The sequence below is a fragment of the Bos indicus x Bos taurus genome, chromosome 17, assembly GCF_003369695.1.
Source record: "Bos indicus x Bos taurus breed Angus x Brahman F1 hybrid chromosome 17, Bos_hybrid_MaternalHap_v2.0, whole genome shotgun sequence".
Lineage (NCBI taxonomy): Eukaryota > Metazoa > Chordata > Mammalia > Artiodactyla > Bovidae > Bos > Bos indicus x Bos taurus.
The window spans coordinates 8,122,493-8,142,178 of record NC_040092.1 but is presented as its reverse complement, the minus strand read 5'-3'; the positions used below and the strand labels follow the sequence as shown (position 1 = coordinate 8,142,178).

At 49.8% G+C, this 19,686-nt stretch overlaps 1 protein-coding gene across 3 annotated transcripts in view; it reads right to left on the bottom strand.

Annotated features, from left to right (window-relative positions):
- WSCD2 (WSC domain containing 2) overlaps positions 1–19,686 on the bottom strand; it is a 115,410-nt gene that overhangs the window by 56,350 nt on the left and 39,374 nt on the right. For 2 of the 3 annotated variants that reach the window (XM_027566473.1, XM_027566472.1), the window contains one exon: positions 7,184–7,263. The exons of the other annotated variant lie outside the window; for it this stretch is intronic. The gene's annotated coding sequence lies outside the window, so the exon portion shown is untranslated. The remainder of the gene's footprint in view (positions 1–7,183; positions 7,264–19,686) is intronic. 3 annotated transcript variants of the gene reach the window in all.

Sequence of the window (19,686 nt, the reverse complement as noted above, 5' to 3'; positions counted from 1 at the left end):
CATAGCCCACCAGGCTCCTCCGTCCATGGGATTCTCCAGGCAGGAATAGTGGAATGGGTTGCCATGTCCTTCTGCAGGGGATCTTCCTGACTCAGGAATCGAACCCAGGTCTCCCACACTGCAGGCAGATGCTTTACCCTCTGAGCCACTAGAGGAGCTTAGTGCATGGTAAGAAGGCAGTGAAGCGGTGGGTTGGGGTCAGACCCTGGGGAGCCTTGAATGCCAAACTCAGAAATCTGGACTATAACTGAAGTTTCATGGTCACACCGACACTTTGGAAAGACCAGCCTCTTATCAGCTTAAAAACCTCTGGGCAGTGAGGGGTGTCCCCTGGTATTCCATGTAAATCACGCACATGGCAGAGATTTCCGCAGTTGGGCCAGAATGAAGGAAGACCAGCAGCCCTCATGGGAATAGGCGGTGAGGGGGACACCAGCCCTTCCAGAGGCATGCAGGCAAGAGCATGGACTCTGCAGGCAGACCGATCTGGGCTCAAATCCCGCCTCTTCCATCCACCACCTGTGTGACTGGGGCAAGACACCTCTTCTCAGCGACCAAGGCTCCTGACCTGTGAAGTGGACATAAGAAGTTTGACACTCCCCCCGAAATATATTGGTTGGAGGATTGCATTGAAAACTACAGGAAGAGCACAGGGGGCTCAGCTTGGTGCTCTATGGTGGCCTCGATGGGTGGGATGCGGGTGTAGGGTGGGAGGGAAGTCCAAGAGGGAGGGAATATATGTACACATATAGCTGATTCACTTTATCGTATACTAGAAAACTAACACAGCATTGTAAAGCAACTATACCCCAGTTAAAAAAAATTGTACATCTGGCACATAGTAGGTGCTCAAGAAGAGCCCTCAGCCCCTCCCCTCCCGTGAGCACACGTGAGCTGCCTCCAGAGCCCCTTGCCGACAGCAAGCAGCGCATCTGCTGCGAGTATGGAGACAGCAAGGACTTCCGCTGTTGTGTCCCCGTGGCTCTGTCTCTCTGAGGGTATTTCTGGGTCTAGTTCCTTTTTGTTGTTCCCTTCCCGTTCTTCTATATTTCAACACATCTTTTCTCTAAGTGGGTGCCAAATGGGTTTTAAGAAGATAATGAGCTCATTAGGAGCTGGCAGGGAACAGAGAGACTGAGGCAGTGGTGGTGTCGGATGTGGGGTTGGGGAAAGGGGGGCGCGGATTCTGAGGAAGGGGGCTCCTCCCGGGGAAGGCGGGCGCTGACTCGAGTCGCCCACACCAGACTGCCGGTGCTGGGAGGTGGGGGAGGTCACCTGGAAGGAGGACGCCCTGGACTCCGAGCCCCGTGTAAGTGGGACCCTGTCTGTGCTCTCGCTACGCCACCCCATCCTCTGGCAGACGGTAAGTCCCCAGGGAACACTGGTGCAGAAAATAGTGAGAAGAAGCAGAGAACTTGAACCTCCGCCACAGGTCCCTGCCATGTGCCAAATCCCCGAGTGACAGCCTGAGGGAGTTGCAAATGCAGGGCCCCCTGCAGCAGCCTCCTGCGTTTCTCAGCCTCGGGTGGTCCTAGGGCACAGGGGCCGCCGCTGAGCCAATCCCACTTCCCCCAGGGAAACGTCTGTCTCTCCTGTCCACCCATCATCCTTCCTCTCCCTTCTCTCTCTCTCTTTCCAAGTCTCTCTCCAGCTCTCTCTGTCTGTGTCTCTCCAGACAGAACTGGGGAATGGAACTAACTGCCACTGGCGGAACACTGTGTTTGAAGGTTTCACAAGCCTCTAACCAGCTCCTCCCTCCCGGCAACCTGCAAAGTAGGTGTGACTCCGTAGCTGATGTGTGTCCCACCCTGGGCTGCGGGCACGCCTTGACCTCCAGCTGCCCCTTCTCCTCTGTTTCTGGTTGTTCGTTACAAGCTGGAAGCCAGAATCGCATTAACAAGACTCGACAGGTGTCTTCACCTCTCTGAGCTGCTGTTTTCTCTCAGCAAAGCAGGTAGCCCCTAGAAGTCTCCCTTGCAGGGTCTTGGGGAGGACTGGATGAGATCACTCACAGGGGCAGAGATGGTGTTTCTTACAGGCTGGCTCTCACAGCTTCGTCCCTTTGCATTTCACATGAGACCTGCTCTGGGCGTCAGTTTCCCCATCTGCTGAAAGTGGCACAAAGCCCCTGCCCTGCCTCCCTCCCTGGTTGGCGTGAGTTGGCGTGAGTTGCCGTGACAGGGAGGCTGAGAGGCCCCCTCTGCGGGAATGACAGTGTTTGGTTACTTCAGTTCGTGTTTCCAGCCGGAGCCCCAGAGTGTCTAAACACAGCCTATTTTTAGCACCAGAATGAACCTCGGGTGCTGAGCTGCCAAGAATATGATGGGCAGGGCAGAGCTGCCCTGAGGGAATGGAAAACAAGAGGTTCAGCTTGTCCCACAGCTCCCTCCCTCGGGGGGCTGTCGCGCTTCCCCCTCCAGATTCTGGGGAGCAGGTATGTCTGGCTGGAAGCCCATAAGGCTGGGCAGGGGCCTGGTTCTCTTTCCACAACTCCCTGAACTTGACCTCAGGGCACAAACCCAGACACCAGCTGATTCCCTGACCATCCAAACTTGCCAAGAAAAAGATGCTGAGAAATCAGGTTTGCGAAAGTTCAACTTCTTCAAAGTTCTGGGGAGGAGATCCACCCGGGGACCTCCAAGAAACTGGGAGCCCAGGTCAGTGGTTACCTTTTGGTCTTGGCTAAATAGTAACAATGTCAGAAACCACTGGCATTTGCTAATACCAAATACACAGGAATTCCAGTTGAGTGAGCTATTTCAATAGAAGATGATGCTGTGAAAGTGTTGCACTCAATATGCCAGCAAAAAAACTCAATATGCCAGCCAGGAAAACTCAGCAGTGGCCACAGGACTGGAAAAGGTCAGTTTTCATTCCAATCCCTAAGAACAGCAATGCCAAAGAATGCTCAAACTACCGCACAATTGCACTCATCTCACATGTTGGTAAAATGATGCTCAAAATTCTCCAAGCCAGGCTTCAGCAATATGTGAACCGTGAACTTTCAGATGTTCAAGCTGGTTTTAGAAAAGGCAGAGGAACCAGAAATCAAATTGCCAACATCCGCTGGATCATGGAAAAAGTAAGAGAGTTCCAGAAAAACATCTATTTCTGCTTTATTGACTATGCCAAAGCCTTTGACTGTGTGGACTGCAACAAACTGTGGAAAATTCTGAAAGAGATGGGAATACCAGACCACCTGACCTGCCTCTTGAGAAATTTGTATGCAGGTCAGGAAGCAACAGTTAGAACTGAACATGGAACAGCAGACTGGTTCCAAATAGGAAAAGGAGTACATCTAGGCTGTATATTGTCACCCTGCTTATTTAACTTATATGCAGAGTACATCATGAGAAATGCTGGACTGGAAGAAGCACAAGCTGGAATCAAGATTGCCGGGAGAAATATCAATGATCTCAGATATGCAGATGGCACCACTGTTATGGCAGAAAGTGAAGAAGAACTAAAGAGCCTCTTGATGAAAGTGAGAGAGTGGAAAAGTTGACTTACAGCTCAACATTCAGAAAACTAAGATCATAGGATCTGGTCCCATCACATCACGGCAAATAGATGGGGAAACAGTGGAAACAGTGAGAGACTTTATATTTTTGGGCTCCAAAATCACTGCAGATGGTGACTGCAGCCACGAAATTAAAAGACGCTTACTCCTTTGAAGGAAAGTTATGACCAATCTAGACAGCATATTAAAGAGCAGAGACATTACTTTGCCAACAAAAGTCTGTCTAGTCAAGGCTATGGTTTTTCCAGTAGTCATGTATGGATGTGAGAGTTGGACTATGAAGAAAGCTGAGCACCGAAGAATTGATGCTTTTGAACTGTGGTGTTGGAGAAGACTCTTGAGAGTCCCTTGGACTGCAAGGAGATCAAACCAGTCCATCCTAAAGGAAATCAGTCCTGAATATTCATTGGAAGGACTGATGCTGAAGCTGAAACTCCAATACTTTGGCCACCTGATGCGAAGAGCTGCCTCATTGGAAAAGACCCTGATGCTGGAAAAGATTGAAGGCAGGAGGAGAAGGGGACAACAGAGGATGAGATGGTTGGATGGCATCACTGACTCAATGGACATGAGTCTGAGTAAACTCCAGGAGTTGGTGATGGACAGAGAGGCCTGGCATGCTATAGTTCATGGGGTCGCAAAGAGTTGGACACGGCTGAGTGGCTGAACTGAACTGAACTGAAATACACAGGCACTGTGTTGAGCATCTTATTTCCATTGCACCACTTGATCCTCCCTAGAACGGTTTAACCCCTAGAACAGTTTAACTCCCTGGAACGGTTTAACCCCTGTATACCTCAGTTTCCCCAGCTATAAAAAGGGGGAAATAACAGTACTTATCTCATAGCACTGGTGTAAGGAGTAAATATTAGCAAGTGTCAGTGTTATGTCTTATTATGACTTACAGAGAATATGTGTGGTTTTGCCTCTCAGTGCCCCACTTTCCTGTTACAAGGATCTCATCTTCCTTCACAGGCCCCCCTCATCAAGTCTCAGCTCATATGGCTTGGGCAGAATGGAATCCCCTCCCTAGTCTCTGCAAACACTATTATCTTTCTTTCCTGATAGATGTGTCCAAGATAACACAGGGTGTGTATATATTTAGGAGTGCAACTCCTGGGTCCTACTGTGAGAGCGTCTTATGACTATCCCAGGAAATGATGATCTGTCCTCTAAAATGGCTGTAGTGACAATCCCCCCCCCACCACCTCCCCCAGTAACGCATGATGAGCACGCCTATGGCTACAAATGCCATCCACACTTAATGCTGTCACCCTTTTCGTTTCTGCCTGTCTGCTAAATCTGTACTAGAGGAGGGCTGTGCCCTACCTATAGAATTGACTTCCAAATGCCATTTGGAAGCAGACTCAGTCGACGACGGATGGGAGTCGGTGTTTAAATGCGCAGCTCCCTCACCCCACTGATGGAGTAAGTCAGGCTGTCTTTGCACAGGCTCCTGAGCTTCCCCAGCCTCAGGGGACCTCAGTGGTAGCTGACTGACAGCACCACCTTGCCTTGATGTTTTCCCTTCCCTGTTTTTCTTCCCCACGCAGGGTGTGGCTCAGCTGGTAAAGAATCCGCCTGCAACGTGGGAGACCTGGGTTCGATCCCTGGGTTGGAAAGATCCCCTGGAGAACGGAACGGCCACCCACTCCAGTGTCCTGGCCTGGAGAATTTCACGGACTGTATAGTCCATGGGGTCACAAAGAGTCAGGCACAACTGAACAGCTTTCACCAGGGAAGGAAAAGGATTAGTGTGCCTTTCACCTAAAAAGTACTTTTACTTACCCATGGTATCCGTTACTTGGCATATACCCTGACTTATCCAATCTTTTCCTTATCATTAGATATGTAAAATATTTCATTTTCCTTCCTTGTACATAAATAGTGCTATGCTGAACCTGCTGAATGTAGATCTTCACCCAGATTCCTGGAAAGCAATACATGACCTCTCATGAGTGTGAAGTGTGGGCACGATTACACCCATCTTACAGGTGAGCAAGCTAAGGCTCACGGAGATTCAGTAGCTTGTCCATGTGCACACAGGTTGCGCTGCCTCTTCCATCTCACCCACCTCCCAGGAAGAGTCTCCGGAACCCCGACTCCCCACTCCCTCGCTTTCCAGGACAGAGACTCACCCACCACTGCCCAGAGCTGACAGCTCACCATCGATGTCCCCTTTCATTCATCTTTCCCAAAACTCGAGAAAATAAATGAGAAGGCAAAATGCCATTAGCTTAATGGCCTTTAACACCCAGCCATCTGCCATGATGTAATTAAATAAAAAAATCAGAGGGAACATATGGTGCCCATTATGAATAAATATTAAAATTTTGTTTCCCCAGCTAATGACTCCGGCATCTCTTGCTCCACAGGCAAACTTTACGGCCATCGTCACTTGTGACAGGGAATCAGGCTGAGCCATAGTGAGAAATGTGAGGAATGGTGTCAGATCTGGGGTAAGATCTAATTGTTAGCCATTTCTGGCTTGAATCTGCCTCAGCCACGGGGTGGCTGTGTGATGTCAACAAGTGGTGTGAGACTCAGTTTCCCCATCTGTAAAATAGGAACAATTCACTCTGCCTCGTTGGGAAAGTATAAGGGCGAAAGAAGCTAATGTCTTTAAAATACATAGCAGGGCTTCCCCGAGGTTCAGTAGTTGAGAATCCACCTTGAAATGCAGGGGACGCCAGTTGGATCCTGGTCCAGGAAGATCGCACGTGCCGCGATGCGACTAAGCCTGTGAGCCACAACTACTGAGCCGGCCCTCTAGACCGAGAGCCAAAACCACGGAAGCCTGTGTGCCCTAGGGCCCGTGCTCCGCAGCAAAAGAAGCCACTGCAATGCGAAGCCCGCACACCGCAACTAGAGAGCAGCCCCTACTCTCCCCGCCTGCCACAACCAGAGAAAGCCTGCATATAGCACCGAAGACCCAGCCAAAAACAAACAAATAAATAAAATACAGAGCATTCTAGTAACCGCACGTGCTAACATTCATTGAGCACCTCCCACGTCAGAGTCGGACATGACTGGAGCGACTCAGCACACAGGCACGCACGCCCGTGCAAGAAACTGTTCTATACGTCAGTTTGTTCTATCCTTCCAACAATCCTATATGAAAGATCTCACGTGTTAGCCTCATTTTGCAGATGAGACAACTGAGGTTCAGAGAAGTTAAGTCACCTACGCAAGGTCACACAGCTAAGGAATGGTGGCTGCTGCTGCTGCTGCTACGTCGCTTCAGTCGTGTCCAACTCTGTGCGACCCCATAGACGGCAGCCCACCAGGCTCCCCCATCCCTGGGATTCTCCAGGCAAGAACACTGGAGTAGGTTTCCATTTCCTTCTCCAGTGCGTGAAAGTGAAAAGGGAAAGTGAAGTTGCGCAGTCGTGTCCGACTCTTAGCGACCCCATGGACTGCAGCCTACCAGGCTCCTCTGTCCATGGGATTTTCCAGGCAAGAGTACTGGAGTGGGATGTCATTGCCTTCTCCAAAGGAATGGTGGAGCAGGGCTCAAACAAAGGCAATCTGGCTTCAGAACATGCACTCTTAACCAAGGGGACTCAGTAAGAGTTAGTTACAGTTAGTCTTCAAAGATACACTACACAAAACCCAGACACAGTCTAACCAGATGATCCAGCAATCATGCTCCTTGGTACTTACCCAAAGGAGTCCAAAACTTATGCCCACACAGCAGCCTGCACAGGGAGGCTTATAGCAGCGTTACTCGTAACTGACAAAACCTGTAAGCAACCAAGAGGTCCTTCAGTAGGTGAATGATTAAAATAAACTGTGGTACATCCAGACTGGAATAATATTCAGTGGTAAAAGGAAATGAGCTGTCAAGCCATGAAAAGACATGAAGGAAACATCAATGTATATTCCTAAGTGGAAGAAGCCAATCTGAAAAGGCTACACAGTGTGATTCCAACTATCAATATATGACATTCTGGAAAAGCAGGACTACGGAGACAGCAAAAAGATAAGTGGGTGCCAGGGGTTAGGAGGGGACGGATGTGTAGGTGACCTGATGATTTTTAGGGTGAGGACGCACTTCTATAAGATGCTACAATGGTATGTGTAAGTAAGTAAACGTTAGTCGCTCAGTCGTGTCTGATTCTTTGTGATTCCATGGACTATAGCCTGCTAGGCTCCTCTATCCATGGGATACTCCAGGCAAGAATACTAGAGTGGGTTGCCATGCCCTTCTCCAGGGAATCTTTCCAACCCAGGGATCCAGCTCGTGTCTCCTGCATTGCAGGCAGATTCTTTACCATCTGAGCCACCAGGGAAGCCCACTGCACTGGTAGATACACATTACACATTTGCCAAAATCTACAGAATGTACCACTCCAGTAATGAATCCTAAGGTAAACTATCAACTTTGGGCAAAAACGATGTGTCAATGCAGGTTAATCAATTATAACCAATGTCCCACTCTTCTGGGGGATGTCGATGGTGCAGGAGGCCATCTGAGGTGAGGGGCAGGGGATACATGGGAAATCTCCCAACTTTCTGCCCAATTTTGCTGTGAGAGTAAAACTTCTCTAAAAAGCAAAGTCAATTTTTTTTTTTTTTTTAAAGGGGAGGTAATCACATGCTTGAAAAGGCATGGACTCATTGGAGTAGCTTTTTAGTGAACTGTCTAAACTCTGAGCTGGGGAGAAGGGAAACAGTTGCAGGAAGGGACGAGGGTGTGGTGGGGAGATAAAGGTCATGATGAAATGACAGTTCTGGGCGCCTCTGGTGGCTCAGTGGTAAAGAATCTTCTGCCGGTGCAAGACACAGGTTTGCTCCCTGATCTGGAAGGATGCCACATGCCACAGGATGACTAAGCCCACGCACCACAACTACTGAGCCCAGCATGGTCAATAAATAAATAAGTAAAGAAAAAAAATATATATATAAGAAATGACAGTTCCCCTTTTCAAGTGGTTTGATGAAGGGTCACCCAGTCCACTGGTCTTCCCTGTCAGGCGGCTGGCAACTCTCCTCTGAGCCCAGGTCACTTTCCTCGCCAAGAGGGACTTCAAAAGAAAGGCCCCAAATCCCTATCATTAAGCCATCTGGAGTCATCCTTCTCCCTCCAGGAGCTGCTGTGTGGTGGGTCAATTAGTGCGTATTTGCATAGAGGTCCTTAATAGGCTGCTAATTGTCTGGGGGAGAAAATAGATGGCTCTGCCGGTTCTGGGCAGAATGTTTACCCAGAGGGGCCGACCTCCAGGGGGTGGCAGAGAACCGTGGGGAAGGAGGGAGGGGAGGGGTGGGATGGGATGGAAGGGAGTGAACTGAGTGAATTATCACCGACTCAGGTGCAGTAAGGAGTAGGATTTTGTGAATCTTTTGCTTCGGGATGTGTGTGTGTGTGTGTGTATACTGGCTCCTAAGGCAAAATGCATTTCTCCCTGTAGGTTCATAAAAATCATTTGAAGGAGAATAGTTAGGGAGAGGTTCTTTGGGTACAGTGGTTGCAGAAGAACCTACCGAGCAGAAAGCGTTTGAGCTGAGACCTGAAAAATGAGAAGGAGGCAGGCATAGACGATCTGGGGCAAGGCTCTCCCAGACAGAGGTGGGAAGGGACCCTGAACACCCCAGGGACCTGCATTGGGGTGGGGTCAGTGTGGAGAGAGCAGGGGCTGGGCAGCGAGCTTCCATCCTGCAGGGGCCATGGATTCTGCTCAGGACTGTTTCTGAACGCAGAGTGACCCATCCCTGATTCCTCTGGTTAACAATGTGGGGATGGAGCTGAAGGAGTCCCCAAAGGACCCTCCCTGCCCCAGCGGGGTATGGCCATGTCTCTGTGGCTCAGGGAGGCTGAAAGGGTAGCCCAGGATCACATGGCCAGGCCAGGGCTGTGTTGGCTCCAGGTTTGTTCCCTGTGTGCCCACGCCGCTCCCTGCCAGCCCCCATCACCCCCTGCCCAGCCATGACTAGTGACTCGCTGTTTGCAGGCTCCACACTGGCCGTGGAGGTTTAAGCTCTAATTTAGAAACAATGACGGCTCCCAGTAGCTGCTCTTCTCAGAGAGGAATTTTCCACCAGGGGTTTCCCCAGCAAGAACCACTGTCCCCACTCTCCAATCAAGCAAGCCTAGTTGTTCTGTCTAAGCCAGTGCGCAGGTGTGTGTGTGTGTGTGTGTGTGTGTGTGTGTGTGTGTGTGTGTGTGTGTTGGAGGGAGGGGTCTCTGCCCACGGCCCAGCTGTATGGGTTCAAGTTCTCTTCCACCATGGGGCACTCAGTGGTCTTGGAGCTGCAGCTGGCTCAGAGCAGGTCTACTAGGTGGGTTCAGAGCCTATCAGAGCTGGAGGGAGGACCCTTCACAAGTCCCAGGCCGGCTTCCTTACTGACAGATGGGGAAACTGAGGCTCAGAGGGGCAAGCGGAGGGACCACCCACAGTCATCCAGTGACTCACCCAGACCTGAAGCCTTGGCACCTTCCCTGGGAAGGAAAGAAAGTGGGTAGACGACCATTTATTGCACACCTACTACGTGCCAGGCGCCTCCATCTAACCGCATCTAGACTCTCCCCAGGGGCTCTGCTCGGCAGGTTGGTTTATTCTCACTTTACAGATGAGGCAGTCGAGGTGGGGAGGGTCAGCCCACTCTCCAAAAGGCAGAGCCGGGGAGCGGCAGCGTGAGACTCGAATCTGGGCCCGCCCACTCTGGCATGTCAATCATAACTTCCTGCAGCGGCAGAGGCGGGTGGCTTGATTCGGAAGCCCTCGCGGTCCAAGGGCCTTTCTCCAGGGAGTCTGCTCAGTCATCTGGCAACGCTTCTTGAGGCTCCTCAGCTGGGAATGAGGGAAGGGAGCCCCTTCTAGAAGGCCCAGGGGTCCCCAGGCCCCTGGGGTATCTTCACCACATCCTTCAGTGGCCCAAGAAGTTCTGGCGTCCCACGCAGACAACCACTGCCTGAAACTGACCAATACTTCAGCTTCTTGAAGTCTTCTCACCTCTAAGAAGGTGGCACACGACCACACATGTGCAAGTGCCAATACAGATGCGCATGCGTGAACACGTGCATTCCCCACGCCCGCCCCGCCCTTCGCCCCCGGAGCAGGTACACACGCGTGCCCATATCTGTCGGTCCAGGGCAGGCATCCTTCAATCCACTTTGCAAGTGAGCCCAGAGGGCGCTCGGTGACTTACCCAAGAAACGGGTTCAGTGTTGCAGGTAAAACAAGAAACGGAAGCTTCCCGTTTGGCCCAAAGATAGTTTCTTAACCCCTGGGATGGTCAAGAGCATAAACCAGCTGCTGCTGCTGCTAAGTCGCTTCAGTCGTGTCCGACTCTGTGCGACCTCATAGATGGCAGCCCACCAGGCTCCCCCGTCCCTGGGATTCTCCAGGCAAGAACACTGGAGTGGGTTGCCATTTCCTTCTCCAATGCAGGAAAGTGAAAAGTGAAAGTGATGTTGCTCAGTCGTGTCGGACTCCTCGAGACCCCATGGACTGCACATGGCTTCAAAAGTCTAGGCCAGAGTTTCTCAAGCTCAGCACTACCGACATTGTTGATACTGGACAATTCCTGGCTGGCAGGGGTGTGGAGGCCATCCTGTGTATTGTAGGGGTTGGTGTCTCTGGCCTCTGCCCATTAGATGCCAGCGTTGTCCCCCCAACAGCTCCACCCCGCCCCCCAAATTATGACAATGAAGAATGTCTCTAGACAGTGTTCTAGATTTTGCTTGTGGGAGTAAAGAGAGGTGTGTATCAGAACACCACCCTTAGACCCATCTGACTCCAGCTTCACGAAGTTGTCGTCTCCGCTTCTAAAGCTTAATTCTAGATTTTATCCTAATGCTTTTTCATAAGACTCTATGAGAAGGCCCCATGTTAGGATCCCTGACCTCCAGCATTCTGTGCTGGGATTCCAGGGTCAGTTTCAATGTTGGCAGGTTCTCTGATTCCGAAATTCTTTTCTAAGCCCCTGAGATCCTGTCTCCTCCCGTGTCAAGGTTGAAACTCTCCCTGGGAGACGGCCATGCCTCGCTGCCTTCCAGCAACCAGCATGAAAGATGTGCCCATGAATTATATATTTCCTGTCATCCCTTAATTGCTTGGCAATTACAGACCACCAAGGGTCATGTGCCTGGAGCAAGAACCTCCCCTTTGGCAGAGGGAAAACAGCTGGGTGGAAACTCACCAATGTACATAAAGACGTTACCTCTCGCAGGGTAGGTGGAGGAGTGGTTTTGTTTTGTTTTCTTCGTTTTGTTTATCTGTATTTTCTTTTTCCACAGTCAGTTGGGGTTCAGAGAAAGAGATGGAGAATGCGTGCGCTTTGATGTCGGTAAATCCCATGGACAGAGGGGCCTGGTTGGCTGCAGTCAATGGCATCACAAAGAATCAGACATGACTGAGTCTCACACACACACACACAACTTGGGCTGGAATCTTGGCTTCATCACTTACTAGCATTGAGAAGGTGAGGAAGCCACTTACCTTTTCTAAGCTGCGGGTTCCACACTCATAAAATGGGATGAGGATGACGGTACTCGCTGCTGGAGTTGTTTAGGGGGTTAGTTCACGTAATGCATGTAGAGCACTTAGCCGGGAGTCAGGCGTACGTGCGGGGGGACCGAACCCAGGTCTCCCACGTTGCAGGCAGATTCTTTACCATCTGAGCCACAAGGGAAGCCCAACACAGTCACAATGACTGCTAACTTCATTTTTGACCCAACCCAGGCAGCTATGGCATGGTGGCGGGCACGTGGGTTCTGCACTGTGTTAGTAGTTCTGCTGTGTTCTGGGGAGGGCATGTCCCCTCTCTGAGCCCTCTTTACACGTCTCTTTTCCTGATGTGTAAAATGGGCAGAAACATGCCACTTCTCAAGGTCTCTCACAGGCATCTGGTGCCAACAGGCATGCCCAGCTATTATTACCCCATTCCAGAGGGCTGGTGGGCACAGAGCCAGGCAGGGTGGGACTGGGGCAGAAGCTGGAACTGGAGGCGGCATCTTATCTCTCAACTTATTTTTGGTTCTTCTACAGCACAGCCTCCCCTCCCACCCCACCAGCCCTAACATTAATAGGTCGCTGCTGTCATGATGTCTTTAAATTTAGAACACCGCCCCCCCGCCCCACACACAAACACGCATCCACCCACACACCCCCAGGAATAAATCTGCCAGGGTGGGAGAGAGGAAGGTCTGTCTCATTACAGACCTTCCTCATTACAAGAGGAAGAAGGAGGCAGTTTGATGCTGGAGGCTGCAGCAGCCAGGGTCTTGGGATAGGGAAGTTCCCCTCCTCCCTGCCCCGAGTGCTGGACAGGAGGTCAGGGTGCTCGGGTGCTCACCTCATGGGGCCCACCAGCAAGGCCAGTCCCGGGAAGGAAGGGGTGGGCTAGGTAACCACTCGGGTCTGTGGGCTTGAATCTGGACATCCCTGCAGGCAGGCTGGGTGCCCTGGGTGAGGTGTGCAGCCTCTCTGAGCTGGAGTTTCCTCATCTATAAATGAAAATTTTTGTGGGGTCATCTTCAAGGGCAGGTGACCTGTGTGGTCCTGCGGGGCTCTGCACTAGGTTTTAGCTGTCTGCTGTCACTGTCTTGAATTTCTTAATAATCTTTGAACAAGGGACATTTTCATTTTGTTCTGGGCTCTCTGCAAAGTATGTCGCTGATTTGGGGTGGTTGTAAAAGTTGAAGGAGACTCATGACGGAAATTCCTAGTCCAGTGCGGGGCACCGGTGGATACACAGGCCTGGTATCTCCCTTCCCTTCGTCTTCCTGCTGCATCTTCCAAGCTCATTCTATGACTGTGTGGCCCAGGGCAAGTGGCTTACCCTCTCTGCACCTTCAGTTTCTCCTTTGTAAAACAAAAAAGCAAAAACTGACTTAAATTTTCTCTGGCTCCACTTAGTGTTCCCCCAACCCTCTCCCCTGGCCATTCAAACGGCAATGCACTCATTCATTCATGCAGTCATTCAACAAACGTTCGCTGAGTGCCAACCCCCTGCCAAACCAAAGTTTGCCATACAGATCTGCCTGAATTAGCAGATCTATCCACGGGGAGGGTTTATCCTGCACAAACTTCACAAATGCATCATCTCTGGGTGTAAAAATGTCACCTTCCTCATCTCAAAACAACACTTCTCTGATCCACAGGAGCCCAGGATTCTCCCCCAACTCCAGTCTGGCACATTTATACAAGGGAGTACTACTCAGTCATAAAAAGGACAAACTATTGATAGACGTTTGGGACAGTACTGATGACTCTCCCAGACATTATGCTGAGAGCAAGAAGCCAGACTCAAAAGGATATATGGTTCATATACATGACATTCTAGAAAAGGCCAAGGGAAAACATACTGGTGGTGGCCAAGGGCTAGAATCAGGGAAGAAAATGACTGCGAAGGGGCACAGAGGAATTTTTGAGGGTAACAGAAGCTTGTATATCCTGACTCTGCTGGTGGCTGCATGGCGGAATGCGTTTGTATGCTTGTTTGTTTGTTTGTTTGTTTTTGTTTGGTTTATTTATTTATTTTTTTGTCTCACTGAGCAGCATATGAGACCTCTTAGTTCCCCGACCAGGGATCGAACCCTGGCCTCCTGCAGCAGAAGCACCGAGTCTTAACCCCTGGATCTCCAGAGAAGTCCTTGAATGCATTTGTTAAAAAGTCCCAGAGATATAAACTATAATGGGTGAAGTTAACTGTAGGCAAATGATACTCAATAAGAGACATTAAAAAAAAAAACAAAAAAAAAAACCCATTGTGCTTTTTCCTGCAATGCCAGCTGAGCTCCGAAGGGAAGAGATGCTTCCCAGAGAATCAACACCTGCTCACTTCTCATCCTGGGCCCCTGGGATGCTCACCTGGCGGGAAGGGATAGCTCAGCCAGGGCAGGGACAGCTCCCATGAGCACCTGGGCTCCCACGTGACCCTCATCCCATTGCCTGCTCCGAGAGCAAGAGTTTTCGGGGTTATTTTTGCTCTGAGAAGTACCAGCCACAGGGTACTTTCTCTGCAGGCAGCCGCCACCCCCTGCTGTGTTTACATAAAAACACATTTGCACAGGGTTTTGTTTTTACATTTGCCTCAGAGGCCTGGAGTCTATTAAATGTGGGGAGGCCTGATGATCTGGCTGGAAGCAGCTGATGGGAGAGGGCAGGCTGAAGGAAGATGCTCTAGGCCTGCATTTCCTCCCAGTCCCAGGGAGCCCTGGGTCTCTCTGCAGAGGGGATAAAAGGGCTCACTGAACTCTCTTGTGCATGTGCCCGGCATTTCTCAACCTCAGCCCCACTGACATTTGGGGCTGCGTGATTTATTGTTGAGGGGGGCTGCTCTGTACACCGCAGAAGCATCCCTGGCTTCTGCCTACCAGCATCCTTCCACCAGTTGAGATGATCAAAAACATCTTCAGTCGCTCAGTCGTGTCTTTGTGACCCCACGGACTGCAGCACACCAGGCTTCCCTGTCCATCACCAGCTCCCGGAGTTTGCCAAGTGTCTCCTGCAGGGCAAAATCGCCCCCACTTGAGAACCACTGGCACACACACGAAGATACACACACGCAAGCTCAGCTCAGGAACTCTCCGCCTTTCAACGCCCACCTGAAACAAGCGCTGACGCTGTCTCCCGCACCTCTGCATCCCTGGCTCTTTCCCCAGTGCCTGGCGTGCAACGTTTGAGAGGCTCAAAGGCGTTCTGTGGCATGAGCAGACCATGGCGGCACGACTGATACCGACGGCCACCGGCTTCTGCGGCTTGGAGGGCACTGTCCGGCATTCGGACTCTGGCCACCATGCAGGTTTGCACCATGTGCCAGGCTGTTCCCACATCACCTCACCCGGCCCACAGATTGAGGCCCATGACTGTCTCCATTTTCCATGTAAGGAAACTCAGCTAGCGTGTGGTAGAACTAGGATTTATGGGCTTCCCTGGTGGCTCAGTCAGTAAAGAATCCGCCTGCAATGCAGGAGAACCAAGTTCGATCCTTGGGTCGGGAAGATCCCCTGGAGAAGGGAATGGCTACCCATTCCAGTATTCTAGCCTGGAGAATCCCATGGACAGAGGAGCCTTGTGGGCTACAGTCCATGGGATTGCAAGGAGTAGGACATTATGGAGCAACAAAGCACGCATGCACGCTGAGCTGGGATTTAAGCCTAGAAATATCTGTTGCCAGGGCTCACTCTCTTAATTATCACATTCCATTTAAGGCACTTGCAGCCTTAAATATTCTTTAAGGATGGGATGGGGAATAGTGACAATAATTTCCTCCTTCACCAAACTCTGCACAGACTCCCCTGAACTCTTTTTCACATCAGATCAGATCAGTTGCTCAGTCATGTCCGACTCTTTGCGACCCCATGAATCGCAGCACGCCAGGCCTCCCTGTCATCACCAACTCCCGGAGTTCACTGAGACTCACATCCATTGAGTCAGTGATGCCATCCAGCCATCTCATTCTCTGTCGTCCCCTTCTCCTCCTGCCCCCAATCCCTCCCAGCATCAGAGTCTTTTCCAATGAGTCAACTCTACGCATGAGGTGGCCAAAGTACTAAAGTTTCAGCTTTAGCATCATTCCTTCCAAAGAAATCCCGGGGCTGATCTCCTTCAGAATGGACTGGTTGGATCTCCTTGCAGTCCAAGGGACTCTCAAGAGTCTTCTCCAACACCACAGTTCAAAAGCATCAATTCTTCGATGCTCAGCCTTGCTTCACAGTCCAACTCTCACATCCATATATGACCACAGGAAAAACCATAGCCTTGACTAGACAAACCTTTGTTGGCAAAGTAATGTCTCTGCTTTTGAATATGCTATCTAGGTTGGTCATAACTTTCCTTCCAAGGAGTAAGCGTCTTTTAATTTCATGGCTGCAGTCACCATCTGCAGTGATTTTGGAGTCCAGAAAAATAAAGTCTGACACTGTTTCCACTGTTTCCCCATCTATTTCCCATGAAGTGATGGGAATGGATGCCATGATCTTCGTTTTCTGAATGTTGAGCTTTAAGCCCACTTTTTCACTCTACACTTTCACCTTTATCAAGAGGCTTTTTAGTTCCTCTTCACTTTCTGCCATAAGGGTGGTGTCATCTGCATATCTGAGGTTACTGATATTTCTCCTGGCAATCCTGACTCCAGCTTGTGTTTCTTCCAGTCCAGCGTTTCTCATGATGTACTCTGCATATAAGTTAAATAAGAGGGTGACAATATACAGCCTTGACGTACTCCTTTTCCTATTTGGAACCAGTCTGTTGTTCCATGTCCGGTTCTAACTGTTGCTTCCTGACCTGCATACAAATTTCTCAAGAGGCAGGTCAGGTGGTCTGGTATTCCCATCTCTTTCAGAATTTTCCACAGTTTATTGTGATCCACACAGTCAAAGGCTTTGGCATAGTCAATAAAGCAGGCATAGATGTTTTTCTGGAACTCTCTTGCTTTTTCCATGATCCAGCAGATGTTGGCAATTTGATCTCTGGTTCCTCTGCCTTTTCTAAAACCAGCTTGAACATCAGGAAGTTCACGGTTCACATACTGCTGAAGCCTGGCTTGGAGAATTTTGAGCATTACTTTACTAGCGTGTGAGATGAGTGCAATTGTGCGGTAGTTTGAGCGTTCTTTGGCATTGCCTTTCTTTGGGATTGGAATGAAAACTGACCTTTTCCAGTCCTGTGGCCACTGCTGAGTTTTCCAAATTTGCTGGCATATTGAGTGCAGCACTTTCACAGCATCATCTTTCAGGATTAGGAATAGCTCAACTGGAATTCTATCACCTCCACTAGCTTTGTTCGTAGTGATGCTTTCTAAGGCCCACTTGACTTCACATTCCAGGATGTCTGGCTCTAGGTCAGTGATCGCACCATCGTGATTATCTGGGTCACGAAGCTCTTTTTTGTACAGTTCTTCTGTGTATTCTTGCCATCTCTTCTTAATATCTTCTGCTTCTGTTAGGTCCATACCATTTCTGTCCTTTATCGAGCCCATCTTTGCATGAAATGTTCCTTTGGTATCTCTGATTTTCTTGAAGAGATCTCTAGTCTTTCCCATTTTGTTGTTTTCCTGTATTTCTTTGCATTGATCGCTGAAGAAGGCTTTCTTATCTCTTCTTGCTATTCTTTGGAACTCTGCATTCAGATGCTTATATCTTTCCTTTTCTCCTTTGCTTTTCACTTCTCTTCTTTTCACAGCTATTTGTAAGGCCTCCCCAGACAGATGTCTCTTATTGTTGTTGTTTAATCGCTAATTCGTGTCTGACTCTTTGTGACTCTGTGGACTGCAGCACGCCAGGCTCCTCTGTTCTCTGCTATCTCCAGGAATTTGCTCAAATTCATATCCATTGAGATGGTGATGCTATCTAACCATCTCATCCTCTGCCACCCACTTCTCCTTTTGCCTTCAGTCTTTCCCCAGTGTCAGGGTCTTTTCCAATGAGTTGGCTCTTTGCATCAGGGGGCCAAAGTATTGGAGCTTCAGCTTCAGCAACAGTCCTTCCAATGACTGTTCAGGGTTGATTTCCCTTAGGATTGACTGATTTGATCTTCTTGTAGCACGAGGGATGCTCAAGAGTCTTCTCCAGCACCACAGTTCAAAAACATCAGTTCTTTGGTGTTCAGTCTTCTCTATAGACCAACTCTCACATCCATCCAATTTACCTTGATTTATGGACCAAACATTCCAGATTCCTAAGCAATATTGTTCTTTACAGCATCGGACTTTCCTTTTACCACCAGACACATCCACAGCTGAACGTCACTTCTGCTTTGGCCCAGCTATTTCATTCTTACACGAGCTACTAGCAGTTGCCCTCTGCTCTTCCCCAGTAGCACACTGGACATCCAGGGGGTGCTCATCTTCCCTTGTCATATCTTTTTGCCTTTTCATACTGTCCATGGGGTTCTCCAGGCAAGAGTACTGGAGTGGGTTGCTATTTCCTTCTCCAGTAGACCACATTTGATTCATGGAGGCTGATCACCCTGTGATCCTTGAAGGGGAGGTATCTTTGTACTGACCAATTTTAGTGAGGCTCCTTCGAAGTCAGTTTAGCAGAGTTCCCATCCTCCATTCATGCTTTTGAACTGTGGTGTTGGAGAAGACTCTTGAGAATCCCTTGGACTGCAAGGAGATCCAACCAGTCCATTCTAAAGGAGATCAGTCCTGGGATTTCTTTGGAAGGAATGATGCTAAAGCTGAAACTCCAGTACTTTGGCCACCTCATGCAAAGAGTTGACTCATTGGAAAAGACTCTGATGCTGGGAGGGATTGGGGGCAGGAGGAGAAGGGGACGACAGAGAATGAGATGGCTGGATGGCATCACTGACTCAATGGACGTGAGTCTGGGTGAACTCCAGGAGTTGGTGATGGACAGGGAGGCCTGGCGTGCTGCGATTCATGGGGTCGCAAAGAGTCGGACATGACTGAGCGACTGATCTGATCTGATCTGATATCTGCTCTAATTGGGTTTCTCACCCTCCACCATTCCCCAGGTAATGTCAGATCACCTGACCTGCCTCCAGCACTGCCTTCAATCCTGTTAGGTTGCTTCAGTCAGAATCCTCCCCAGTTCTTTTCCTTTCTGTAGTTTTGTAATTTTCCATCCATTGATCACCCCCCTATGTCTGGCCAACCTTATTGCTTGGTTGTATACGCCCACTTGCCCATGCTGTATTCGGAGTTGAGCTAGTTCTCTCCAGAGGTCTCTCTTCTCCTGTTGCAATAGTCCTGAATAAAATCTACTTTTTCCACTTCAGCTACTCTCCAGCTCTGATTTTTCTTTAACAATAGATCCAGATCTACACACATGGGGGAGGGAATGTGGTTGAAAAGCAGAAAGTCAGCCAAGATTAACATGGTAAGGAGTGTGGATTTAGGTGCAGGACCTACCAGCATCCAGATCCCTCTTGGCCACTTACCAGCTCTGTGAACTCAGGCAAGTGGCTGGGGTTCATTTTGCCATTTGTAAATGGGGACCATGACAGTAATACAGGACACGATTTTTGTAAAGGTTAAATGAGGTAATGCTGTAAAGTGCTTGCTGTCCTGCATGGGCTCAGTCATATCCAGCCTGAGGACTCCATGGACTGCAGTCCGCCAGGCTTCTCTGTCCATGGGATTTTCCAGGCAAGAGTACTGGAGTGGGTTGCCATTTCAGATCCCTCCAGGGCATCTTCCAGACCCAGGGATCGAATCCAAGTGTCCTCCACCTCCTGCATTGGCAGGCAGATTCT